Consider the following 21,312-nt stretch of genomic DNA (forward strand, 5'->3'; position numbering starts at 1 on the left):
TCTGTTTAGTTGGATTGGAAGTCTGACAAGTGTGCGGACAACAAGCAAGTTTCTTGGGTCTCTGAAAACATTGACCTATTTTGTTAGAATGATCCTGTGTCACTTGCAGTTATCTGTTCTTCACACTTGTAATTGGAAAGTTGGCAAAAACAACTTCAACAAGTTTCCTACGTGGCCATTAAAGGGTTGGAGTTTTGACCAAGCCAGCATATGATTTTATTCAGTCTTTATGGCTATCAAAACCAGTCCTCAAGTTGCCTACTTCCTGCCTCCTCTAGCCTGGTAATGAGTTTTTGACTGTTGTCAGCGTCTACGATATTCACACAAATCACAATGATTTCCACAAGCCATGTACTAATTCAAAATGTTAGAACCATTCATTTGCTCGTACATCTCACTGCTATTTCCTGATGCTTGCTGCAAATGGTTGTCCCATTTCTTACATTACAATGGCAGTTCCACTTCAAAAATGCGTTAAAGCTGGTAAAGTTCTTAAGTTGTTAAGATGCGATATAAATGCCAGTGTTAAAACAAGTCTGGAGCAGCCTCTTGAAGATGGCACAAACACAAAGGGTGTCAGCCTTTCAGCGGATATTCATTGCATGGCGGGTTGTGCTGGGACTGGTACATGTTAAGATGGGGCTGGAATCAGACATGAGGGACAATACAGGGGTGGGGCCAGTAATAAATGAGGTACATTAGTAAGATACGACAAGTAATCTCGCTAGGCCATGCAGTGGTAATCGCTCCAAGACACGCTATACAACTGACACTCAGCCAAAAAAAAACATAACGTGTCGTCTCCAATAAAACATTGAAAGAATGTCTCACAGAAACATTTTTAGATAAAAAGTAGGTTAGAGCTAAAGAAGCCATTAGGAAAACTGACAAAACCTTGCTTACAGAAGAACATTTCAAGAAATGTCTTCAGAAAGAAAAGAGATAGAGATGCAGAGTTTAGAGAGAGAATTCTACGGATTACAGAAATAAACTGGGATTAGGTCATGGAAGAACTCCTGTTGCCAGGAATCAAAAGGAAAGACAAACGAGGCAAAAAATAGAAAAAAAACTTCTATTTTTCTAATGTTGGATTCCTTTTCCATCTCTGTATTTTGTACTGCGGCATCAGATGCTAATATAAAAATAGTGACGAGACTGAGATTGGGAGGCTGTACTGTTTTTTTTTCTATTCCCACTCCTCCACTGATCATAATAAACTTCTAACTTAACCAGCTTGATGACGTGATCAATTGTGTCAGTCTCAGACTATATCTAGTTTAGTATTAGAAACAAGCCAGTCAATTTTCTTCAGTCAATAAAAATAATGAGCTTATTATAAACTAAACATCTGGAACATGCAAGCATTATTGACAAACAAAATTTAGCTGGAGCAAAGATCTGTACAATAGAGATACACTCTAACATTACAAAAATAAGGGACAAACCATGGTCAAACATTCCATAAAAAACATTTTTTAAAAATACGGAACAACCTCGGTTATCTAAACATCAATTATTCAAATTTCAGATCATCCGAACAAGAAATTGAAGTAGGAAAATTCTATTCCGCATCCATTTAATGCAACGTTTTCTAAATTTGAACAGGAATATCGATGCAAGTGCGCTTTAGTAAAAGGTTAACTTCAACTATATACTTGAGGTGTGACGTTAGAGTTAAGTCTTACACTTTGTATTAAAAGGCTTTCCAATACTTATTCTCCCAGAGGGCAAAGGTTTGTGACTGTGAACACACGAGAACAACATATTGTGCAAGCCTGAACTGTGCGTTCTAACAGTAAGATTTGCTGTCAATATTGAGTCACTCCATTTTGCAAACTCAATTATTTTCCTCAGCTTATTCTCCGGAGACTTTAGTCAAAAAATCCACTCACACTTTTTGTTTCCATTGCTCTTTCCTCCTGTTATCCCATGATGACTTTTTTTTCCAAACAAAAAAAGTTCAATATCTTTCAGCTGACAAGAAAATTTAATGTTAACTTTTTTTTTGATGGGGAGAGCAAATTGTAGTGAGTTAGCACACATGAAAATAAACAGGAGGAAAACTTGATGGGAGGAAACACAAGGAAAACATTACCTCCCTAAATTGATGGGAGGACGGAAACTGAAGTCAGCGAAAAAAATCTTCTCGCTCTCTCATGTCCCCCCTGTATTTTGCGCCATTTTCTCTCTAAGGGTTCAGCGGTCGCTCAGGGAGGGAGGGACAGCACTTGGTTAGTCTGGACGGCAAGACGATACCAAACAGAAAGATGCTGGCTGCCGTCGATGACCGGGATAAAACAGGAAAATGTCCACAAAACATTTCAGTCAAATTCTGCCAAAAAGTGATTTTATTTGTAAAATATCATGAATTTTTAAGCAATTTTTAAACATTTTATCGAGTGAACGAAATGAAAACACTGTAAACATGTTTTTTTTACATAATTATGTTCAGTATGGCTTCCTTTGTTTACGATCAGATTAGTTATCCAACTAATCAGTTTTCTGAACAAAATACTCCTTGCCCATCTCGGTTGGATAATCAAGGTTGTTCTGTACTATCAAGACAGATCCCATGGCCTTCTCAACTATTGCCTTATGAGATTTTAATGACCCTGTGAATCACAGATCTCATTAACATTTCACAAGGGATTCTAACTGTTCACTTTTGACAAATGCCCTCAGTCAGTGTCAAGGATTACCTCAACAACTCCTCACATTTTTGTGGTTCAACATCTTTTCCTGGTGCTATGTTCCTGAGGATTTTGGATGTGTACACCGGCAACTATGCACATGAAAAGCTTGAACATTTTCTTAGTTAGCTTCATCAAGCTTGTATTGCGTTGATTTCTTTTCTCACAGAGCTCTGATTTTGCTCAGTTGCCCAAATCAAATAACTTCTGTGGATTTCCTCCATCCTGACCCTGAGCTGTGCTGAACTATTAATGGCGTATGACTTTTTCCAAACTGTCAAGCTCCCAACACTTTTCCTGATACCTAACTGCAACAATTAGCTGGATCTAATGATTCTCAGAGCCCTTACTACATCAGCCCTACCCAGCATTCCCTATAAATTTCTTTCCAGCAGTGGGGCCTCTGAGGGCCATGCATGATGGAGGTTGCTGGGATTGGTAGTTAATGCTGTGATTGATGTGCAGATGCTGATCACAGTGCGTGGAACCTTGCGCACGTAGCTGCACAATATAAAGGAAATATTGATCCTAAGTTGTATTTTCAGCAGCACAAGTTAACTGTCCATTCGGCAGCAAGCCTCTGAAATCTACTGCTCATGACTTCCAAACCAAACATTTGTCATCGTTGACCCAGAGTGAACTATTGAAAACATTGCAACAAGCCCCACCCCTGTTCCTAGGAAACAATTAAATGCCAATAGCACATTGGAATAGTCAAACATATCGAATCACCAAAGTGTAGGAGCAGGCCGTTCAGTCCATCAATTCCATACTAACACTCTGAACAGCATCCCACCCAGACCAACCCTATTCCTGCATTTCCCATGGCTAATCCACCTAGCCTGCACATCCCTGGATACTATGGGCTACTTAGCATAGCCAATACCCCACCTAACCATAGCTTTGGACTGTGGGAGAAGACTGGAGCATCCACATGAAAACCCATACAGAGACTGTTGTTGTGGTTCTGTTCGCCGAGCTGGGAATTTGTCTTGCAAAGGTTTCGTCCCCTGTCTAGGTGACATCCTCAGTGCTTGGGAGCCTCCTGTGAAGCGCTTCTGTGCTGTTTCCTCCGGCATTTATAGTGGCCTGTCTGAGTGGAGTTTGCAGAAATGAGGGTGAAATTAGACCCAAGTCCCTGGTGCTGTGAGGCAGCAGTGCTAACCACGGAGCCACTGTGCCACCCAGGGATTCATTAGGATTCTATGATCTTATGATGACTCTATAATTCAGTGAAATGTAGCAACCCCTTACAACTAACCAAAATCCCAAAGAACTACGGATGCTGTAAATCAGAGACAGAAGCAGAAATTGCTGGAAAAGCTCAGCAGGTCTCGCAGAATCTGTGGAGAGAAATCAGAGTTAATGTTTTGGGTCGAGTGACCCTTCCTCAGAACTCAGGTCACTGGATCTGAAAGCTTAACTCTGATTTGTCTCCAGAGATGCTGCCAGACCTTACAACCTTCTGGTCCCTGAATGTTAACAAGTTAAGCAAAGGCTGACTCCGACAGCACAAATTCCCAAAAAAAAAAGAGTTTGACTCAACAGTATCTCTAATAGTTTGCTGGAAACTTAGGCACACTTTTATTCTCTCGGACCTCAGGTAGCAGTGAGATTGGTTTGTCTTTCAGTGCTGTGTTACTGCACTGTCAATTTCTTTGCCCTCTTCCTGCATCTTGCTAATAATATTTCTGTATCTTACGCCAATGAAAATCTATTTGTGTGCTGAAAGATCAGTGACAGTGCCCACTGAGACATTACAAAGCAGAGCCTGAGAATATGAATGGGCTTAAAGAGCAGAACTTCCTTTCTTTAAGTGGAGCTCTTGTCTCACCAAAATGGAAAGGAGTTTCTCATTCAGGAAGCTTTGAATTGTAAAAATACTTAAATGGATGCATGTGGATTTTCTTTTCTTTCTGTCTTTGTGTTTTTTTCTCTCTTTTTCACTGCTTGGTTTGTTCCATAAATTGTATTCTCAGGACATTATACCCTTCCAAAAGTTAACTACAAGTCGGAGCAATTAAGGGAATTACATAATAATTGAAATGAGCTTTTCTCATTTCAACTGTGCAGCTTTAAAACGCAGACAGTACATCAAAGGAATCGGTTTACCTCAACTATTCAAAGATTGCTATACAGGGAGTGTAACCTCGTATCAACCTGTGTGGATATGCAGCACACATACAATGGGAATCCCATTAGTCAGTGAAGTGATTGGAATGTAGGACCTGCATTAGATCTGTCAATGATTAAAGAGTTAGGAAATTAATCTTAGACTGGGTCCTGCGTTAGGAGAAATCTGCTGCATTAGGTTGAATCGAAAGATGCATTATGAATGAAGAGTCTTCTCATCGCTGTCTCCATCCAGGAAAGCATTCTTTGAAAGAATGACTGAAGACTGACCATAGCGGTCAACATGCTTACAAATAGAGATTTCAACTTTGAGTCGTTTAACAGGAAGTATTAATGCAACTGGGGGAACAATGCATCTGAGCCAATGTGTCTGGGGACATTTTCTACACATTCCCTGACTCCTGTCTGAACCCAGCAAGCTCTGCTGCATGATCACGTCTAGCAGGAGCTAGGCTCCAGGCAGCAAGTGACTGCTGACCTTTGGGTGTCAGACCCAACAGTAAGGAGTCTGGACTTGATCCAATGAAGGGAGGAGCTGCTTATGGTGTCAAACATCACTATTTGAAGCAGGATTTCACTGTTTCCCTCCAGGTGTCCTGTTTGCCTACTCAAAAGAACAAGCTAACATTGGAACATGGTGAAAAGTCAATAATTTCAAATTAGATCATCTTCTGCCTTCAGTTTAATCATTCTTAATTTATTCTATCAAATAGGGAAAAGTTAAAATCAAGATCAATATTTGGTTGTGTTCTGTTAGGCGTTTTGAAACACCAAGCATATCTAAAAATAAGGTGTCAATCTGGTGAAGCTACAACATAGGACTACTTACATGCTGCATACAATGTTCATTACACAATGCAATAGGCAGAGAGCTAATAGAGCTAAGCAATCCCACAGTTAAAGCCCTGAAGTCTTGCCAATCCGGTCATGAATGGTGGTGGATAAGTAAACAGTTGAGGGTGAAGCTCCAAAAATATCCCCATCCTTAATGATGTGGGAGAATAACACATCAGTGTAAAAGATAAAGCTGAAGCATTTGCAGCAACCTTCAAACGGAAGTGCCAAGTGGATGATCCATCTCAGACTCCTTCAGAGATCCCTGGCATCTCAGACGCCAGTCTCCAGCCAAATCAATTTGCTTCACATGATGTCAAGAAATGGCTCATGACACTGGATACTACAAAGACATTGGTCTCTGACAAAGTTCAGTAATCGTACTGAAGACCTGTGCTTCAGAACTTGTCACACCCTGAGCCAAGTTGTTCCAATACCTGACAATGTGGAAAATTGCCTAAGTATACCTTGTCCATATAAATTGGGATACAGTCAACCCAGGCTATACCACCCCATCACTGTTCTCAACTATCGATAAAGCAAGGCGATGGAGTTGATATCGACAGTGCTTTAAAGCAACATTGATTCATCAGTAACCTGTTCACTGATGATGAGTTTGGCTTCCTGCAAGCTTTCTCAACTCCTGATTTCATTACAGTCTCGGTCCAAACATGGGCATAACAGCTGACCTCAAGTGGGAAGGTGAGAGTGACTGCACTGAATATCCAGGCAGCATTTGACCAAGCCTAATCTCAAGGAACCTTTGGAAAACTGGAGTCAGATGATATTGGGAGAAAACGCTCTTCTGCTTAGTGTCATAAAGGAAGATGTTTGTTGACATGATGAGGAATGATGATCTGTAACTATGGTGGCTCAGTGGTTAGTGCTGCTGCCTCACAGCACCAGGGATCTGGGTTCAGTTCTAACCTAAGGTTACTCTCTGTGTGGAGTTTGCACATTTTCCCTGTGTCTGTGTGGGTTTCCTTCAGGTGCTTTGGTTTCCTCCCACAGTCCAAGATGTGTGGGTTAGCCATGCTAAATCACCCATAGTGTTCATGGATGTGCAGGCTAGGTGGATTAGCCATGGGAAATACAAGGTGAGAGGGGTGGGTCTGGGTGGGATGCTCTTTAGAGGATTGGTTTAGACCTGATGAGTCAAATGGCCTGCTTCCACACTGTAGGGATTCTATCACAATGTTAGCTTCCATAATGTGAAAAATGGTATGAGTCACATAATATTACCATGAACCTTTATTCACATATCTACATGACAATCAGAAGTATTCTGCTGTCTGGGTTCAATGGAGTTATTCAGATGTTTTAGAGTCATAGAGTTTTTACAGCATGGGAAGTGACTGACAAGCCAATGTGTCCACGCCAGTCAACAAATATCCACTCATCCTTATCCTTTTATCTAGCACTTGGTTCATAGCCTTGCGTTTAATGTATTTCAAATGTTCATCTAACTAGTTCTTAAATGTCTTGAGGGTTCCTGCTTCTACCACCCTTTCAGGTAGTGAGTTCCAGATCCCCACATTCCTCTTGTTGAAACACAGTTTTCCTCATATCCCCTCTAAACATCCTACCCCTTACTTTAAAACTGTGCCCCCAAATGTTAACCCCACTACTAAAGAGAAATGTTTCTTTCTATCAAACCTATCTATGCCCTTCAAAGTTTTATACACCTCAATCAGATCACCCCACCCTCTCAGTTTTCGCTGCTCTAATAAAAACAAGCCCATTCTGAATAGTATCTCTTCACAACTACATTTCTCAAGACCAACTGACAGTTCTTCTTGCAAGCTTTCCAGTGCAATGGCTTCCTTCCAATTGTGTGGTGACCAGAACTGCTCACAGTACTCCAGTACACTGCTCTGATGTGGATTTTCTCATAACTGCTCTGGTTCACTTTGATAAGACCCAGTCTTATCATCGAAAAATCCTCCTCCCCCAGTTGAGAGCCTTTAGTTCCAGCCTACCTCTGTCATTATCCATGTTGCCTGTGCTTTGGATGCTTTGATCAGTTTATGTATTAAAAACACTTCACACAAACACTCTTGTTGGGGAGGGGGACACAGAATTCGATTTGCGGTTCAACATGATGTTTATGAACCAATTACTTCTCATTAAGAACGTTATGTGAACTTTTCAAAAATTCCCAAAATATTATTTCTTTATCTAGCTCTCTTCACTTGAGTAAGGATGTTACCCACAATGATCTACATGTTTGAGCTGGGCTGTTGGAATCTCCTTCCTCTCTGATGTCAGGCTGGCTCTCTTCTACAAAGATAGACCTTGCAGATCAGGGCAGATTCTCTCTCTCTCTCTCTCTCTCTCTCCCCCTCTCTCTTTCTCTCTCTCCAGCCCTCCCCCTCTCTCTTTCTCCCTCTTTCTGTCTCTCTCTCTCTCCCTCCCTCTCTCTCTCCCCCTCTCTCCCACTCTCTCACTCTTTCTCTCTCCCCGCCCCTCTCTCTTCCTCTCTCCTTCTCTCTCTCTCAACTCCCCCCCACCCCCACCTCCCATTCCACACTCTCTCTCTCTTTCTTTTCTCTAGATGGTTAGTGTTCTGCTGATGGACCAGGTCAAGATTTCGCCGAGGCAGTAGCATCAAGTTGTGCGTGTTCCTATCTCCCCTTGCATCTGACTGTCCAGAATATTCTGTGACCTTTGGCCAATGGAGTCATGAGCAGAATTCAAAGCATCCAATGGGGTTGCACTAACACCCTTCATTATTGTTATGGGGAGGTGTAAAATGCATTCCTTCAGGCACTAGCTGTTAGTCAAAGGTGCCTGATCGAAACTCCTTGCAAAACACAAAACCCATGCTCCTTGTAACTGGTTCCCTGAACCTTTGCGATCTCTTTCATCTTAATTTCTACGGTACTTTGTAGCTGCTAGCTGTTGTTTAATTTAGTTTGGCCACTTTGCTTAAAAATGTGTTGCTGGAAAAGCACAGCAGGTCAGGCAGCATCAAAGGAGAAGGAGAATCGACGTTTCGGGCATAAGCCCTTCGTCAATTCTCCTGTTCCTTTGATACTGCCTGACCTGCTGCGTTTTTCCAGCAATACATTTTTAAGCTCTAATCTCCAGCATCTGCAGTCCTCACTTTCTCCTGGCCACTTTGCTGTCAGCTCTGATTTCTCCAGCTGTGGGTCAATTTAGAATGTTCAATTTTGGGTTTATGGTTGCTTGACTGCATCCATAATGACCTTAAAAGTTATTCAATTACAGTCACAGTCACTGAAATGCTTCCCTGCTGTTATATCTACCACTTACCTGGATTTCATTCCCTAAAATTAGACTAAGCACTACTCCTCTTGTAGGAATTTCTACGTGCTATCCTAAAAAGCTTTCTTGGACATGTTTTAATAACTCTGCCTGCTCTAAGCCATTCACACGTGTTCTGTAGCATACTTCCCTTAGCAACAAGAGAACAGAGTTTAGTGAGATGAACAGATAGGTTAAACCATTAAGTCACATGCCATGATACAGTGATGACATCATGAGCCTGTTTCTAAAGGTATCCTGTTCCTCAGGATAATATCCCAGGCCCAACCATCTTCACTGCTTCATCAATAACATTCACTCCATCATCAAGTCAAAAGAGGGAATGATAATTGCACAATGTTCATGACTCATTAGATACTGTCATATCCAAACACAGATGATCTGGTCAGCATTCAGGTCCAGGCTAAAAAAATCACAACATTCTCCCAACACAAGTGCCAGACAATGATCACCTCCAATAAGAAAGAACCCAACTATTGCGCCTTCTTAATCAATGGCAACACCATCGCTGAAAACTCCAGTGTCAACAGCCTGAAGATTACGATTGAAAAATAAATAAACTAGGCCATTCATATAAGTACGTTGGTTACAACAATAGGAATAACTGAGTGTACTATAGTGAGTAATTCACCTCCCGAATCCTCTATTCACCTTCTACAAGTCAAAAGTGTGTTGGGATAGTCTCCACTTACTTAGATGAACACTCCTGCAACACTCAAGAGTCTCAACACTATCCAGGACAAAGCAACCATCTTGATTGGCACTCTATCCGCCATCTTCAACACTCCCACCCTTCATCACTGAAGGATAGTAACAGTCGTGGGTTCTATTTACAAGATACACTGCAACGACTTATCACGGCCCCTCTATTACTTCCATCATCTCGAAGAACAAGAGCAGCCTATACGTGGGGAGGGCAACATCTCCAAGTTTCCTTCCAATCACAGGTCATCCTAACATGGAACTATATACTGCTCCTTCACTGTCACTGGGTGATAGCCCTGGAACTCTCTAACAGCACTGTGGGTTTACCTACACCACATGGTTTGCAGTAGTTCAAGATGGTAGCTCACCAATTTATCAGGGGCAACTAGGGATCAGCAATAAATTCTAGACTATTTAGTAATAATCACATTCTGTGAATGAATAAAAAGCATTGTCTACTGATTAACCAATCAGAACTGAGAAAGTGAATAATCTAACCGCTAATGGTAATTTTGAATAATGGAGGAGTCATCAAATTCCATTTATGCAATTATTTTACAATTTGCCAAAAGCTTCTACTTAAAAATTACCTTCAATGACCCATATATGTTATTATATTCCTTATTTATAAACTGACTGTTCCATTTATAACTATCTGTCATGGTACTAATTACTTCACTACTAGAATGTGCAATGCGTAATGAAATAAAGTGGTCATTGTGAGAGGAATGAAACATTAAGCTTCAAAAGGTCATGCTTTTATTTCCATTTGTGCAGGTATTGTCCTGTGAGGAAGTATGAGACTTGATTGTAATGTTATGTGCAACTAGCAGAGTCAAATATTGCCACAGTCAATGCTAAATATGGCGAACATTTAAAGCCAAAAATGGCAGCATGGCAAATCTGATAAAAGATAGCTTTTAAATGGCTGAACGTGACCATATTTTTAAAATGGTGTTGGGTTCAAATATGTGACAGCCAAATCTCAGACTCCTTGTTGTCTCTCAGACTGAAGAGTTTAATTTTGCCGAGAGAGAAGGTTTTCTGGTTCCACTAGGGGTTGGGAATGGAGGCAGGCAGGTGCGGAAAGTAGCAGCACATGACAATAATTTGATGATTGTCCTGAATTCTTCTTCTGACGAAATCAAGTTCCCACAACAGAACTTCATGAGGTAGCAGGCAAGATCTGCAGGAAGTATTTGAATAAAACATTTCCAGAATATAAAGCATGGTAAATTATGTGTTCAATATTTTTAGATTATAGGAAAATGCGGAGCAAAGTCCAGTATTATTTAACAACAATAAGCTATCGCAATCAGATTTTTACAAATAAAACATCTGTTAAATGTGGAATTATCTGACAATGATAAGCATATCCTTATGAGACAATAGAATAATTGTCAACTTTGAATGGAATAGTGTAGACATGACTTTTTCTGCACATTGAATGTCATAAACTTCAAGAGGTAGGTGAAACCTTGAGAACAGGTGCTTTTTTAAAGCAGTGAAGGATGTCCTAAATATAGTCATTAATTTAGGAGGTGGATATTGACCAGTGAATAATTCACTCTCAAACCAAAAGAAGTCACCTCAAGGAATAATTTACTAACTCACTGACAATTAAATAGCAATCGTTGCATGAAGCTGTTGATTCTCAGTGCCCTAGTTTACAGAAGGAACATTGATAGCAATGATACCTTTGCATTCTTGAATGTAACTTCAATCCTTCCTATTTCTTTCTGTTCGTTATTTAGCTTCTCAGATGATATCCATATTCATTCCAACATTTGAGAGAAGAGCCAGCTTTCACGTTCAGATCCTTCTCTGGCCTCACACCAGCCCGCATCTATAATCTGCTCCAACCTTATACCTCCAGTGATCCAGCATCAGTTTACGACTTGCTTTCCATTCAACCATAGACAGTTATTTCCTCAGCAACCTTACCTGAACTCTGTGTAACCATCCTTCAGTATCACCATCTTGGCACTTCAAGCTCCTGCTCAGAATCTTCCTGTTACCGTCCTACATTCCCCCAAGTTGATCCTTCACCTTCCTTCATCCACTCATTATTCAACAACTGATCAAGCACTCTGAAAAGTCTCTGTTTGTAATGAGGAATGTATATGGTTCTTGGCTTCTTTCCACCCTGTGTTGCATCTCTGGCAGGTAAAAACAATGACTGCAGATGCTGGAAACCAGATTCTGGATTAGTGGCGCTGGAAGAGCACAGCAGTTCAGGCAGCATCCAAGGAGCTTCGAAATCATTTCTGGCAGTCGCTATGCTCCCGTACTTCCCTGACGATTGGTTGTGAGCCTTCCACATTGCTGTACCAGATTCTCTTTCTCCAACCTTTAAGATCAGGGCTTGCCATGGGTATGGAGTCACTTGTAGGCCAGACCAGGTAAGGGTGGCAAATTTTCCTTCCTTAAGGAGCATTTATGAATCAGATGGATTTTCTTTTTAACAACAATTGAAACAGATTGCTTGTCACCATTAGGCTATCTTTATTTAATTTTCAAACTTTTGGTGAATTCAAATTTCATAATCTGCCAGAGTGGGTTTCGAACTCATACCCTCAGAACATTAGAGCCTGGGTTGTTGATTACAAGTACAGTCACCTTACCCAAAACTTCTCTTGTGAAATACTGTAATTAAATGCTTCAACAAGCCATGGAACCACTGTATTCTTTATAGAGGTCCAAACCAGTGAGATGCCACATCTGAGGAATAGTTCAGAAAAACTTAAAGTCAAGCACAAAAGGGAGTTGGAACATGTCAAATTACAGAAGTTAGAGAAGTCTAACCTCTCCAAAGAGACTGCTAACCCAAATTCACACCTATTAGAATTCAAACAGGCCTCAGAAACGGAAAAGGAACAGTTTCACAGAGAAAGTTAATGTCTTCACCAGCGAATAAATAATGAAAGCTAAAAAGACGCCATCCAGTCTCTACAATATGAGTGAGCTACTGCTAGAAGCCTGGGTAACAAATCATAAATCACAACACAACCGCTTCAAGAATGAGAACAGTTGTTAAGCGTCTACTGGTAAGTGATTAGAGAAGAACAGGAACTCACAATTAGAAAAGAAAAGCTTATGGAAAATTTCCTGATGCACTGTGCAGAGACAGCTGTTACGCTTGAGCAGTTGGCACAGACAAAGATACTCTGATGGGGAGAAAATATTGTCCTTTACTTACATATTCAGAGCTCAAAGATCACTGAGAATTATTAACTGAGGAAAACATGCATGATATTACAGAGGAAGAGATGCTGGATGTCTTAAAATGCATAAAGGTGGATAAATCCCCAGGACCTGATCAGGTGTACCCTAGAACTCTGTGGGAAGCTAGGGAAGTGATTGCTGGGCCTCTTGCTGAGATATTTGTATCATCGATAGTCACAGGTGAGATGCCGGAAAACTGGAGGTTGGCTAACGTGGTGCCACTGTTTAAGAAAGGTGGTAAGGGAAAGCCAGGGAACTATAGATTGGTGAGTCATTGGTGAGTCTGACATTGGTGGTAGGCAAGTTGTTGGAGGGAATCCTGAGGTACAGGATTTACAGGTATTTGGAAAGGCAAGGACTGATTAGGGATAGTCAAAATGGTTTTGTGCATGCATAAACATGTCTCATGAACTTGATTGCGTTTTTGAAGAAGTAACAATGAGGATTAATGACAGCAGAACGGTGGACATGACCTTTATGGACTTCAGTAAGACATTCGAGAAGGTTCCTCATGGTAAACTGGTCAGCAAGGTTAAATCTCATGGAATACAAGGAGAACTAGCCATTTGGATACAGAACTGGCACAAAGGTAAAAGACTGGGAGTGGTGGTGGAGGGTTGCCTTTCAGACTGAAGACCTGTGACCAGCAGTGTGGTGTGGTCCACTGCTTTTCATCATTTATATAAATGATTTGGATGTGAGCATAAGAGATATAGTTAGTAAGTTTGCAGATGACACCAAAATTGGAAATATAGTGAACAGTGAAGAAGGTTACCTCAGAGTACAACAGGATCTTGATCAGATGGACAAGCATATGGACGTACATGGAATAGTATAAGTTAGATGGGCTTCAAATTGGTATGACTGGTTGGCGCAACATCGAGGGCCAAAGGGCCTGTACTGTGCTGTACTGTTCTATGTTCTATAGATGGGCCAATAGGCTGAGAAGTGGCAGATGGAGTTTAATTTAGATAAATATGAGGTGCTGCATTTTGGAAAGACAAATCAGGGCATGTCTTATACGTTTAATAGTAAGATCCTGGGGAATGTTGCTGAACAAAGATTCCTTGAAGTACAGATTCATAGTCCCTTGAAAACGAATTAGCAGGTTGATAGAATAGTGAAGAAGGCATTTGGTATGCTTTCCTTTATTGGTCAGAGTATTGAGTACAGGGATTGGGGGATCACGTTGCAGCTGTACAGGACATTGGTTAGCCCACTGTTGGAATATTGCGTGCAATTCTGGTCTCTCTCCAATTGGAAGGATGTTGTGAAACTTGAAAGGGTTCAGAAAAGATTGACAAGGATGTTGCTACGGTTGGAGGATTTGAGATTTAACCTGGACAGTCAGAGACTGAGGGGTGACTTATAGAGGTTTATAAAATCATAAGGGGCATGAATAGGATAAACAGACAAGGTCTTTTCCCTGGGGTGGGGGAGTCCAGAACAAGTGGGCAGAGATTTAGGGTGAGAGGGAAAAAATTAAAATAGATCTAAGAAGCAATGTTTTCACGCAGAGGCTGGTGTGTATATGGAATGAGCTGCCTGAGGAAGTGGTGAAAGCTGGTACAATTACAGCATTTAAAAGGCATCTAGATTGGTATATGAGTAGGAAGCGTTTTGGAGGGACATGGGTCAAGTGCTGGCAAATAGGACTAGATTAATTTAGGATATCTGGTTGGCATGGACGAGTTGGACCGAAGAGTCTGTTTCCTTGCTGTGACTCGATGACTCTATGACGAACAAACCTATATCTGTACAAGAAACCCAGGAGAAAGATCTTAGCTTGCAGAAGTCTTTTGCAAAAGAAAGTAAGGCTTGCAGATGCTGGAGATCAGAGTCGAGAGTGTGGTGATGGAAAAGCACAGTAGGGAGGATGTTGCCTGACCTGCTGTGCTTTTCCAGCACTACACTCTGGAAGTCTTTTGCAAATGACTGTCCCTCATGCAATCCTTCATGAATAAAACAGATCAGCAGTGAAATTATTTTGATTTTGTGTGGTCAGGAATTTGCAAAATTATGAAGGAAAATGCAGAATTTAAGTCTTCAACAGTGAGGCTTCCTCAACTCTTGGATTTGAGACATCCTGGATGAGATTAAAGAATTGAAGGGAAATGCATGATCTTGAACATCCAGCTATTGTCTGAGCCCACTCCCAACGAGGAAATCCTGGGACATCCACTTAAATCAGATCCTGAAGAAACACTCCCTGAGGATCCAATTTCTACCAGCTTTAAGATTCAAGCTGGAAAGACCTTATAGTTATGTGTATCCAGGAGTCTTGATCTCCCTGGAGGTGCAGCCTCAAAGTGAAGCTTGTGGGTCAGCCCCTGTGCTGTCGAAGAACTGAACAATTTTTACCATGGATCCAGAGATGTTGTCATGCATGCCAGACCACACCCACATTCATGAGCATCTGGAAGTAGGATCACTGCTTTTACATTTACATCATTAGGAAATTCTGAAAACCCCAATCTGCTGAAGCTTTTCCCTCCCAAGAATAATTATATGCAGTAGAGTTCATCCATCCACCGATCTTTAACAAAGGAGTAATAAATATGCTTGGAGATTGGATGGGAGAGACTTTGGGGATTGGGAGGGAGTGAGTAGAGTGGGTATAAAAAGTTAATGGTGGAAATGGGTGCAATGAAACAGCTTGGAAGAGATATGGAGTTAAAGGTTAACTATATCTTTACTCTAAAAATAACTTCCAACATACATACTCAGTAACACTATCAGCATGATATTTGGGAAAGGTGGAACCTAGACCCATATGTGTAGGGCCTCAGACACATTCTCTCCTACCCTCTCTTGTGCACTGTGTTCTTTTTAATAAAACCCTATCGATGTTTATTCGCCTGAGTGGAGGCCCGGTCTCAATACGTCAAAAAATGTGAGGAGAACATTGACTTTTGCATTGTCTGGATTATTGTTTCCCTGTTCCTGCTTATTCTCCACATCTTCTTGCCTTTCAACCAAATCTCTGTCTTAGCTTCTCTCTTGAACCCACAAAGGAACCTCAGTAGGGTACTCAGTCTCTTGAGCCTGCTCCACCATTCTCTCTACCTCACTGCCATCATCCCACATTTATCACCATACTCATTAATTATGAGTATTTTATCAGTCTTTGATCTGGATTTAATGAATGAGTCAGCTCCCACAGTCCTTTGTGGTAGAGAATTCCAGAGATGCACTAACCTCCGAGTGAGAAAATCCCTTCTCATCTAATTCTTAAATGGATTACCCTCTATTCTGAAACTGTGTCACCTCATTAGATTAGATTCCCTACAGTGTGGAAACAGGCCCTTCGGCCCAACAAGCCCACCCCGATCCTCCAAAGAGAAACCCACCCAGACCCATTTTCCTCTGACAAATGCACCTAACACTACGGGCAATTTAGCATGGCCAATTCACTTGGCCTGCACATCTTTGGACTGTGGGAGGAAACCGGAGCACCCGGAGGAAACCCGCGCAGACACGGGGAAAAGATGCAAACTCCACACAGACAGTCGTCCAAGGCTGCAATCGGACCCAGGTCCCTGGCACTGTGAGGCACCATACTGCCCCATTGCAGACTCTTACAGCTATGGGAAACATTCTTTCTTCGTCTATCCTATTTAGAATGTTTTAAGTTTTAATTAGAACACTTCTCATTATTCTAGACTCATGTTAATATAGGCCTAATCTCTTCAATCTTTCCTTATAAGACAATTTAAAGGTTGTTGTGGATACAAGGTAATGTGGAATTCAAAACACACACAAATCAACTTATTAAAGACACTCTCAGCTACCTTCTCCCAAGCCCCACCTCCCTCCCATTTATCTCTCCACCGCCGAGACTCCCAGCCTCATTCCTGATAAAGGACTTTTGCCCAAAACATTGATTTTCCTGCTCCTCGGATGCTGCCTGACCTGCTGTGTTTTTCCAGCACCACTCTAATCTTGACTCTAATCTCCAGCTTCAACAGTCCTTACTTCCACCTTATTAAGTGGTGGTGCTTGTTTGAAGGGCTGAATGGACTACTTATTCATAAATGTACATCCAATCTTACATAAGGGTACAAACACCACACACAATACTCCAGATCTAGACTCCAGTTCATCTCCTATCTCCTCCATACATATTCTGAACTCCATACCATCCATTAAATCCATTTTCTGCACTTTCAAGTTCAATATCACTAAACTACTGACTCGCCAACTGCCTTTCTGACTTGAAGTTCTGTTAAAAGTGAAAATGCTTCTCTCCCTCAGATACTGTCCCACTTCACTTCAAACTTTTTGCTGTCACCCTCCTATCAAACACCTGTGCTTGTATATAACTGCTCCTTTCCAAACTTTGGTTTCTCCCTATAGTTCAGAGAGTCATAGAGATGTACAGCACGGAAACAGATCCTTCGGTCCAACTCGTCCATGCTGTCCAGATATCCTAATCTCATCTAGTTCCATGTGCCAGCACTTGACCCATATCTCTCTAAACCCTTCCTATTCATAAACCCATCCAGATGCCTTTTAAATGCTGTAATTGTACCAGCCTCCACCACTTCCTCTGGCAGCTCATTCCATACATATACCACCCTCTGTGCGAAAAAGTTGCCCCTTAGGTCTCTTTTATATCTTTCCCCTCTCACCCTAAACCTATGCCCTCTAGTTCTGGACTCCCTCATCCTATCCATGCCCCTCATGATTTTATAAACCTTGTTAAGGTCACTCCTCACACTCCGATGCTCCAGGGAAAAGAATCCCAGCCTGTTCAGCCTCTCTCTCTAGCTCAAATGAACAAATTGCGCTTTCAATTTCTTGTACATTTTTCAGTCAGCTTCCTCCTTAAAACAATCCAATCAGGTTTTTGCCACAATATTGAAATGGCTCTAACAACAGGCATGAACTGTCTCTGTGATTTCAACCAAGATAAATGACCCTTCCTCACCTCCTGGGACATTTTTGCACTCTTGGACATCACCTATCTCTAATGTTTCTGCTCAACTTCCTGGGTTTTCTTGCTTACTTTCAATACTATTAAGTTGAAACAGAACTTCTCTAACAATGACTGCTACTTATGCAAATCTTCTCCAATTGCCTATCAACCTCTGTCTTAGTTTCTCTCTCACCTACAAACTGCCCTCTAGCCTCTCAACTCCCTCAATAATATATTCTTTCTCCCCTCTCTTGCTTAGCAGCATGCTCCCCTTTGATGTCATCCATAGTCGACATCGGCCTGAATTTTCACACAGGTGGAGAGATACAAGAATGTTACCAGAAACCCGACTCTGAAAGTCTCAACCCAAAAGCCTAGCTTTTGTCTTTTGCACAAGGCTGGGGTGTGGTATCGTGATGGGACTGGCTTTAAATTGCATTCGGATTGTTTGCCGAGTCAGCTGTCTTATACATCAACAGCTGCCTCCACTCATAAAAGATATTGCTGAGGTAGATGCCAGAAAGAAAACAAAATGCAGATTAAACCTTCTGGAAGCAGGTGCAAAACTTGCGCATTTGTTTTGATAGCTAGGGTACCCTTTTGGATAGTAGGATACCTCTTTGCATATGGTCCCAGGACACCTTAGGGAGACACAAGGTAACCTTTGAGAGAAGTAAAATGTACTTTCGGAGAGGTCAGGTGCCTTTGGAATTGTTTGAAATACGCATGAATGCGTGTAAAACAAAGTACATAAATTCACTGGAATTACTAGTACTGTCAAAGAGCAGTCAAACTGTCAAATAATTATTAATATGTCAAATAACTATCATAATTCATTGGACCCATCAAGTTATTTAGTCCTGTGGAATTTTAAAAATCTAGCTTTATGTTGCCATATGCTTATGAATATTCACAATGGATTTGTGCTGCCTTCCCGATTATGCAACCCAACATTATCACAGTGGGGTGCCTGTCAAGTGAACGATTTGATTAACAACTCCAAGTAGTGATTGAACAGAAGTGCTTGATTTCATTAAAAATGAAATAATCAAGTGAAATGTTTGCTTTCATAAGTGAAAGAATTAAATACTTAAAGGAAGTGTTTGTTTTTGTGAGAGATTAGTTGAAGGAATTGCAATTTTTTTAAATCAATGCCATTCTTTTTCGTAATGAGGCCATAGACATTAATTTACTTGATGGTGGCATTTCCCATGAGGTCTGTCCATGATGGATACTAGGTGAGTCACCATGGAGGAGACAGATCAAAGGATGATGGATCAGGGGTGTCAGTTGGTGCTAATTTGGTATAAAAATTATCAAAGGCCCAGAGTAAGGTATTTGTTTGGGTTCGGATTAAAAGAGTGAAGGGCCATCAGGACGAGTAGGAGGGCATAGGGTGGCATGGAAGTTATGAAAGGTTATGGGTGTGTGTGGTGGAATGGTGTGGCATGGTTTGGCATGAATGGGGAGTGTTTGGCAAGGGCTGAGGGGCTATGAAGGAGGAGGGCTGGAAAACGGCATTTTGTTTCTGTGACTTTGTAACAACTTCAGTAGCGTAGCAGTGCACCAGGCAGGTTTTTCACACAACCCACGTCTGCATCCAATATCCACTGCACTTATTCCGGAATCATACTGCTCAATTCCCAGTGAACCTCGAATGAAAATTTCAGCTAGCGGGCCATTCTCTCCCGGGTCAGCCATGCAGAGGAGTTTAGAAGTCAACCTGGTCAGTTCCTAGCCGTTTGAATGCAAAGACACAAAGACAGGACAGACTTTTCCCCTCACCAACAATGGCAGACTGATAAATGGAATCAAAACTAATTCTGAGACACTTTCACATGTAAAATTGATTGCCCCAGCCTGTTTAGAGGCAAATATCATCTACCATTCAAAACAGTGAGCTCATGTCTGACTGGATGGGGATTGCCATATTAGCCAAGCAAAGGAAAATAACAGTGTTTTCTTGACAACAGTAAGTTGTCTGTGACACGTATCGTGAAATCAATATCCAACTGATGTGACAAATGCTCCCTGTATCGGTCTGAAATTAACCTGAATCACAAAAGGCTAATGTAGCTGTGACCTGACCATTCATTGGAAATGCCAGAATTCTGGCATCACTGATCACAAGATCATTACTCATCAGATGTCTCCACTGTTCTGTCAAACCTCTACTTCGAGATGACCTATTGTGCAATTATACAGTACAGAAGAGACCATTCAGCCCATGGTGTGTGTGTCAGCTTTTTGAAAGAGCTACCCAATTACTCCCACAACCTTATTCTTTGCACAAAGCCTTTGATTTTCAATTCTGAATTTGTTTTCTTTCTGAAAATTAGCATTGAATCTGTTCCCACCATCTTTTGAGGCAGTGCATTTGAGATCATAATTTGATGCATTAAAGAAGTTTTGTCATCTCCTACCAGCTTTTTTGCCAGCTATTTTAAATCTGTGCCCTCTGATTATTAACTCCACTGACAACTGAAGCAGTTCCTGTCACAGTGTACCACTAGCTCTGTTTGTTTTGAGTGCTTGCAATAGTATGTTTAGCTAAATTGTCAAAAAATTATTTCAATATTATGGTGTCGAGATGTTTAAGCTATTTACAGATAATTAACAATAACTGACTAATTCAGTGATTCAACTTTCTAGCCCACAGACAATATGTGTTTAATTGAGAAGACATTCTTCTAAATGAGAGTGAAAACAAGTGCTTCAAAGATTATGGAATGAAATTTCCTCCGAACTGATTTTGAATGTTTGAAGGGCAGAAGACAATGGACATAAAAACATTGAAATGGTCAGAGCATTAAAATATTCACTCAAACCGTCCTTATAGAAACTTAAAATCACACAACACCAGGTTTGGAAGTTGGTTTGGAAGCACTAGCTTTCGGAGCGCTGTTCCTTCATCAGGTGGATCAACAACTACCTGATGAAGGGGCATCGCTCCGAAAGCTAGTGCTTCCAAATAAACCTGTTGGACCATAACCTGGTGTTGTGTGATTTTTAACTTTGTACACCCCAGTCCAACACCGGCATCTCCAAGTCACTTATAGAAACTAACAGAGATAATTGGAACTCTACATAATTTACAGAGCAGGCAAATTATTTTTAGTTTCAATTCTTAGTCTTACTGTCGGAATGTGGATGCCCGTTTGGAGTAGCTGCATCATTCTGGTTCATTTAAACTAAGCTAATAACATTGGGAGGCAATTCCCTACAGTGGATTTTGTGTTAATAAGAAAGCTTTGCGATTTTAAAGGAGTTGAATGTAACAACAAAAAGTGGGTATTGTGGATATTGTTATCTGCTATCAGTCAGCGAATATTTCCCATGAATTCTTTACGCACAATGCAGTGATACCTCAACACATTCAGGAAGCAGACTTCATCAGCAAACACAGCAGTGGCATTTTGGGTTTTATCTATATTCTGTGATTTGCAATTGCATAAATAAACACTGATAATTGAGAACAATATATTGGAAAGAACCAACTACGGCAATTCTTCACTGGCA

The sequence above is a fragment of the Chiloscyllium punctatum genome, chromosome 41 (assembly GCF_047496795.1).
Source record: "Chiloscyllium punctatum isolate Juve2018m chromosome 41, sChiPun1.3, whole genome shotgun sequence".
In the NCBI taxonomy this organism is placed as follows: domain Eukaryota; kingdom Metazoa; phylum Chordata; class Chondrichthyes; order Orectolobiformes; family Hemiscylliidae; genus Chiloscyllium; species Chiloscyllium punctatum.